Source organism: Clarias gariepinus, chromosome 5 (assembly GCF_024256425.1).
Source record: "Clarias gariepinus isolate MV-2021 ecotype Netherlands chromosome 5, CGAR_prim_01v2, whole genome shotgun sequence".
Classification (NCBI taxonomy): domain Eukaryota; kingdom Metazoa; phylum Chordata; class Actinopteri; order Siluriformes; family Clariidae; genus Clarias; species Clarias gariepinus.
Window position 1 is genome coordinate 706,998 of NC_071104.1, and position 8,003 is coordinate 715,000.

The following is an 8,003-nucleotide window of genomic DNA, read 5'->3' on the forward strand; positions in this document are numbered from 1 at the left end:
CAGTTCGCTCAGGTACTGCGGGGCGAGACCATTTAATGCTTTATATGTCAAGAGTAGTATTTTAAAATCAATGCGAAATTTCACAGGGAGCCAATGGAGTGAAGATAAGATAGGGGTGATGTGCTCATATCTTCTGGTTCTAGTGAGGACTCTCGCTGCTGCATTCTGGACTAGCTGAAGCTTATTTATGCATCTAGCTGAACAACCAGACAGTAAGGCATTACAATAGTCCAACCTAGAGGTGATAAAAGCATGAACTAGTTTTTCTGCGTCGTTTAGCGACAATAAATTTCTTATTCTGGCAATATTTCTGAGGTGAAAGAATGCTATCCTGGTAATATTATCTACATGTGCTTCAAATGAAAGGCTGGAATCAATAATCACACCAAGGTCTTTCACTGTTGCATTTGATGGAACAGAAAGGCCATCTAAAGTTACGGTGTGATCTAAAATTTTACTCCTAGCTGTATGCGGTCCTATGACTAGAACTTCTGTCTTATCCGGATTTAGCAGAAGGAAGTTAATTAGCATCCAATTTCTTATGTCCTGCACACATTGCTCAATTTTAGTAAGCTGTTTTTTCTCATCAGGTTTTGCTGAGACATATAACTGTGTATCGTCAGCATAACAATGAAAACTAATACCATGCTTACGGATTATGTTGCCCAGAGGAAGCATGTAAAGGGAAAAAAGCAGTGGACCTAAAACTGAACCCTGCGGAACGCCAAACTCCACTAGAGAACATGCAGAATAATCACCATTTAAGTCTACATACTGATAACGATGGGTCAGATAGGATCTGAGCCAGGAGAGGGCTGTACCCTTAATTCCCACTACATTTTCTAATCTGTGAAGAAGAATAGCGTGATCAACAGTGTCAAAAGCTGCACTGAGGTCAAGTAATACAAGCATAGTTACACAACCCTGATCAGAGGCCAATAGAATGTCATTTACTACTTTAACGAGCGCTGTCTCTGTACTGTGATGAGGCCTAAATCCTGACTGATACAGTTCATGTATGCCATTTCTATGTATATATGAGCATAGCTGCTCCGCTACCATCTTTTCCAGAATCTTAGAGGTAAAGGGGAGGTTTGATATTGGCCTGTAACTGGACAGCTGACAGGGGTCGAGGTCAGGTTTCTTAATTATTGGTTTAATAACTGCTAATTTAAAAGATTTTGGAACATATCCAATGCTGAGTGAAGAATTAATTATTCTCAACAGGGGTTCTATTATTGCTGGTACTATCTGTTTAAGAAAATGTGTCGGTACAGGATCTAATATACAGGTTGATGAATTTGAAGAAGAGATGAGTGAAATTAGTTCATTCTCTTCAAGGGGAGTAAAGTATTCTAGGTTCTGGTCTGACATGGCTAGATTAACATCTGCATCAATTACATTGTTCGGTTTCAAAACCTCAATTTTATGCCTAATATTTACAATTTTATTATTAAAGAAGTTCATGAAGTCCTCACTATTGCATGATGTTGTTGTGGAGATTTCTGCAGTGGTCTTATTTGTGGTTAATTTGGCTACAGCATTAAATAAGAATCTAGGATTATTTTTGTTATTTTCTATAAGAGTGGAGAGATATGTTGATCTAGCTACACTAAGAGCTTTTCTATAGTTCAGGATGCTCTCCTTCCATGCTATTCGAAATACTAGTAATTTAGTTTGACGCCATTTACGTTCTAATTTCCGAGCGGTCTGTTTTAAAGTGCGCGTGTGATCGTTATACCAGGGAGCAAGTTTTTTATCTCTAATAATTTTTCTTTTGACGGTAGCTACATTATCTAGGGTATAGTGAAATGTCGACTCTAAATATTCAGTCGCCTGATCGAGTTCTGTGGGGTCAGACGGTGATCTAATCGAAGTTGGGAACTCTGGAAGATTACTGATAAAACTCTGTTTGGTAGTTGATGTGAATGTACGTTTCATACGGTAGCGCGGCGCTGTGTGTACATTATTACTGTGACACACTTGAATTGAGACAAGATAGTGATCTGAGATAACTTCAGATAGTGGTATTGTGAATAAATTTCTTATACTTAATCCAAATAATATTATTAAATCTAAAGTGTGACCTGCTTTATGAGTGGGTCCTACTACACACTGATTTACTCCTACCGAGTCCAGTATAGACATAAATGCAGTTCTCAGAGGGTCTTCTGGGTTTTCAAAATGAATATTAAAATCTCCAGCAATTAACACTTTGTCTACAGAAACGACTAGGTTTGAGAGGAAATCTGCAAATTCACTAAGAAATTCCAAGTACGGCCCTGGAGGTCTGTAAATGACAATTAGCGGGATCGACTGAGCTGACTTAATATAGTTAAATACACTTATGTTACTATAAAGAATTTCAAATGAATTAAATTTGTGTCCGTGTTTTTGTACAATAGTCAAATTATCATTGTGAATAACTGCGACGCCTCCTCCTCTACCAGTTAACCGAGGCTGGTGTATGTAGCTGTATCCAGGAGGACTAGCTTCATTTAGAGCTACATACTCGTCCTGTTTAATCCAGGTTTCTGTTAAACAGAGTATATCAAACTCCTGATCTGTGATAATTTCATTAACTATAACTGCTTTAGATGCGAGAGATCTAATATTTAACAGTCCTAGCTTCAGATCAGAGGTGCCGGCTGCGCATTTAGTCTGATCCAAGTTTGTGGTCTTTATGCTAATTAAATTACTAAAACAGACTTAATATATATCTGTATATACACGGTATAAATATATATCTGTATATACACGGTATAAATATATATCTGTATATATACTGTATAAATATATATCTGTATATATACTGTATAAATATATATCTGTATATATACTGTATTAATATATATCTGTATATACACTGTATAAATATATATCTGTATATACACTGTATAAATATATATCTGTATATATACTGTATAAATATATATCTGTATATATACTGTATTAATATAGATCTGTATATATACTGTATTAATATATATCTGTATATACACTGTATTAATATATATCTGTATATATACTGTATTAATATATATCTGTATATATACTGTATTAATATATATCTGTATATACACGGTATAAATATATATCTGTATATACACGGTATAAATATATATCTGTATATATACTGTATAAATATATATCTGTATATATACTGTATAAATATATATCTGTATATACACTGTATAAATATATATCTGTATATATACTGTATTAATATATATCTGTATATATACTGTATAAATATATATCTGTATATATACTGTATAAATATATATCTGTATATACACTGTATAAATATATATCTGTATATATACTGTATAAATATATATCTGTATATACACTGTATAAATATATATCTGTATATATACTGTATTAATATAGATCTGTATATATACTGTATAAATATATATCTGTATATATACTGTATAAATATATATCTGTATATATACTGTATAAATATATATCTGTATATATACTGTATAAATATATATCTGTATATATACTGTATAAATATAGATCTGAACACAGAAGCTCCACAGTGGTAGAACAGAAAAGTGTTCGAATCCCAGCTGAGCAGATGGGCCCTGCTCTCAGAGGGAGGATGTGATCTCACACACACTCTCACATTGGTAGTAACACTAACCAATCCTGGATTCCCCACTGGATGGTTGGATCTACGATCACTCCGACCCTAATGGTGCGTGAGAAGCAGTTCATCAAAAAGACTCAGTCAGTGTCGCGCTCCCTGCTGCTCACCTTAAGTGGGATTTTATCGGAAAGTAATTAACTACAGCGATCTTTAGGTGCTGACAAAACAATTATCTAAAAATGAAAATTGTTTTGTTTAATTAAAAATTTTTGACTAACAATCAAAAGTTACTCATTCACCAATTCAAGTTAAAGATTTAATGTTAACAAAGTTAAGGAAAAATGTTTTATATTGTGTTACTTTATTAAAAACTAGCTGTAGTACGCATAGCTAATGGTTAAAGAGTGTGTATAAAGAGTTAAAATGTTAAAGCTAATAATAATCTGATCTTAAATGTAATCAGTGATATTATTATTATTATTATTATTATTATTATTATTATGATAATTATTATCATTATTATTATTATTATGATTATTATTTGGGGTTGAAGCCCACGTACATGTCTGTGTGTCTCTCTGTACAGCAGAACTCTCTGTCTAACTTATTACTACAAAGAAATCCCATTCTGTAAGGTTGAGTATCTTACGCCTTGTTTACACTAAGTTGTCCTTCTTTGGTGCTCAGACAAATACACTCCCTGTTCGGTAATCGGAGAGTGAATCACAGATGAGAAATGGAAAAAGTAGATCAAAGGAGAAAGATGAAGTTTTGTCTTAAAACCACTCCAGCGTGTTAAAATTCACTTATACCACTTCAGCGCTGTTATTTCAGCCAAAGTGAAAATATGAACTAATCCCAGTCAAAATATTCACTTTATCTTTTCTAATTAATATCTATTGGTGCAGGTGTTTGTTTACATTGAGACAGTAGCGCATTAGTAGATTATTTTACAGTAGATTATTAAATCCCACACATAACTGTTCATAACATCACTTTTACTCCACATTTAGATTCACTGATGGTGCAGATTCAGTAAATTCTAGACAGACGGTTTTGTGTGTCTGGGAGACAGACAGACGGTTTCCTGAGACTGGTTTCTGGTCTACATTTTTCTATTAATTTACTCTAATATTACTTTAATATTCACATCCTCACACCCTGACCTCACTAACCTGGTAGGTACCAATACCGTCAGAAAAGGTGTGTGTGGAACTAGATCAGAACCTCACAGCCCCTGGGACCTGCACTGACACACACTGGATGGTGTGTTCTCCTTCCTTTATCTGACTCTGTGGTGTGTGTGTGTGTGTGTGTGTGTGTGTGTGTGTGTGTGTGTGTCTGTGTGTGTGTGTGTGTGTGTCTTGCTCAATAAATATTCTTCTTCATGTGACAGTTGAGACTAAAAGAATCAATCCTTCCGATCACACATTCATTCGGCATTTAAACTTTCACCCTCACTCCATTTTTAAACCTCCTTTATAAACCGGACATCTTCCTCTGCACAGACAGATAAGACGCTGTCTCATTAGAGAGGTTCAGGAACCGTGGAAAATCAATAGCGTGACAGACGCCGACCACGCTGCAGTGTGTGTGTGTGTGTGTGTGTGTGTGTGTGTGTGTGTGTCAGGCTCGGCCTTATGCAACGGCATGTGGTTCGAACACGGAGATCAATAAACCATGACACAGTGGCCATTTTGGTTCAGAACAGCGTTTGTACGGGTGAAATGGATTTCATGCTTCAGCTCTGTAAAGCCAGGCGCGTGTGCTCTTAGGGAAGGCGTTATCTCATAACTCCATTCAGCACACGAGCATTTCATGGAAATATATATATATTTATTTACAGGATGGAGAACGTGCTGTATCTCAGGGCTGCACTCACACACCAGCGTTTTCTTTAACGAGCGACGTCGATGTTCAGCACAGGGTGGTGATTTACTTTCACATCAACTCAAGTCAGGTAGGTTTTTACTGTCATTTTCACAGGATCAATGTGCTACATACATACAACATGAATTAACAAAATTATATAAGAACTCTACCAAAAGACAAAAAACACAACATAAAGTGCATCCAAGAGTAACAGCACAACACAGTGGAACACACCATGACACGCCGTGACCCGTACACAGAGCTGAACCGATCAGCGCAAATTAATTGTCCATGAGATGAAACTGTGTAAATAGCAGAAGTGAGTATTGTGCAGGTCGGAGTGTGAAATGTCCAGTACAGTATATTACAGATCCACAGCACAGTGGTGTAGTGGTTAGCACTATCGCCTTGCACCTCCAGGGTGCGGGTTCGAGTGACTCTAGGAGCCTGTGGCAGGGATTAAGGACAATTACGGACTATAAAACACCAACAACGAACGCGGACGTGACTCTGGCAGACGAGCTGAACACTTTCTATGCTCGCTTCGAGGCTGCAGCTAAAGACGCTAGCGATGCTAATGCTAGCGGCGCTAACAGCTGCAGACAGGAAGTCACTGCCAGCACCGGAAACGCGTTCATCATCACAGAGCATGACGTGAGGAGAGCCTTCAAGAGAGTGAACACCAGGAAAGCAGCAGGACCAGACGGCATCTCGGGCCGTATTCTCAGAGCCTGCGCAGACCAGCTAGGACCTGTGTTCACTGAGATATTTAACGTCTCTTCATCTCAGTCGGTTATCCCCACATGCTTCAAAGAGTCCATCATTGTTCCTGTCCCAAAGAAACCTCATCCTGCTTCCCTCAATGACTATCGCCCTGTAGCCCTCACCTTAGTAGTAATGAAGTGCTTTGAACGCCTGGTCAGAGACTTCATCATTTCATCACTGACACACTGGACCCACTACAGTTCGCATACCGTCCAAATCGTTCCACTGACGATGCCATCTCTCATCTACTCCACACATCACTTACTTACCTGGACACTAGGAAAGGGAATTATGTTAAAATGCTCTTCTTACTTACCTGGACACTAGGAAAGGGAATTATGTTAAAATGCTCTTCATCGACTACAACTCTGCATTTAATACCTTAATTCCCTCCACACTCACCACCAAGCTGGAGCACCTGGGACTCAGCTCATCTATGTGTCAGTGGATCTCCAACTTCCTTACTGGCAGACCACAGGCAGTAAGGATGTGCGGACATGTCTCAGCCTCCATCACTCTCAGCACTGGAGCCCCCCAGGGGTGTGTTCTGAGCCCCCTGCTGTACTCTTTGTACACATTTGACTGCGTGGCCACTACCAGCTCCACCACCATCATTAAGTTTGCTGACGACTCCGTCGTGGTGGGCCTGATCTCTGATAACAACGAGACGGCCTACCTGAAGGAGATTAGGAATCTGGAGAACTGGTGCCAGAGAAACAACCTCCTTCTAAACGTCAGTAAGACAAAGGAGTTGGTAGTGGACTTCCGCACCAAGCGGGAGAGGAACTACCAGACCCCCGTCATCAACGAGAGCCCAGTGGAGAGAGTGGACAGCTTCAGATACCTCGGTGTTCACATCACGCAGGACCTGTCATGGTCCTGTCACTCAACACCGTGGTGAAAAAGGCCCGGCGGCGTCTCTACCACCTCAGACGCTTGAGAGACTTTAGACTGCCCTCCAAGGTGCTCAGGAACTTTTACTCCTGCACCATAGAGAGCATCCTGACGGGAAACATCTCAACCTGGTTCGGGAACAGCACCATGCAGGACAGACGAGCTCTACAGAGGGTGGTGAGATCAGCTGAGCACATCATCCGCACCGAGCTCCCTGACCTGCACTCGATCTACAGCAAGCGGTGCTGGACCAAGGCCAGGAAGATTGTGAAGGACCTCAGCCACCCCAACAATGGACTGTTCTCTCTGTTGAGGTCAGGAAAGCGATTCCGCTCCCTGAAGGCCAACACAGAGAGACTGAGGAGGAGCTTCTTCCCGCAGGCGATACGGTCTCTCAACCACACCACCACACAGTACTGACCCACACATATGGTTTATACACACACACTGGACATTCTGGACATTTGTTTACACTATTGGCCACTGCACAACTACACCTGGTGGTCATCAAATCAAATCACATCAAATCACTCCAGAACAAATCACTTTTAATATGTGGATTGCACAACCATGGACATAACCATTCTTTTATTACCATTCATTCGGCTGCTCTTATTGTTTTACATTTTTTCATATATTTTCCATATATTTTCTATATTGTGTATTTTGTGTACAAATATTTTATTTTTAACTTTTATTGGTATATTTTTATTTTTATTTTATTCTTTTCTAGTTAAACTTACCCTTTATTTTAATTTTCATATTTATTTCCTTTTCATATTGTTAGGTCACGAGCATTTGTCTAAGCATTTCACTGCATATCGTACTGTGTATGACTGTGTGTGTGACAAATAAAATTTGAATTTGAATT

At 38.8% G+C, this 8,003-nt stretch overlaps 1 protein-coding gene across 1 annotated transcript in view; it reads left to right on the forward strand.

The window, feature by feature from the left end:
* The first annotated feature begins 5,486 nt into the window (after positions 1-5,486).
* glra2 (glycine receptor, alpha 2) overlaps positions 5,487-8,003 on the forward strand; it is a 21,491-nt gene continuing 18,974 nt past the window's right edge. Inside the window, exon 1 of the mRNA XM_053496576.1 lies at positions 5,487-5,561. The gene's annotated coding sequence lies outside the window, so the exon portion shown is untranslated. The remainder of the gene's footprint in view (positions 5,562-8,003) is intronic.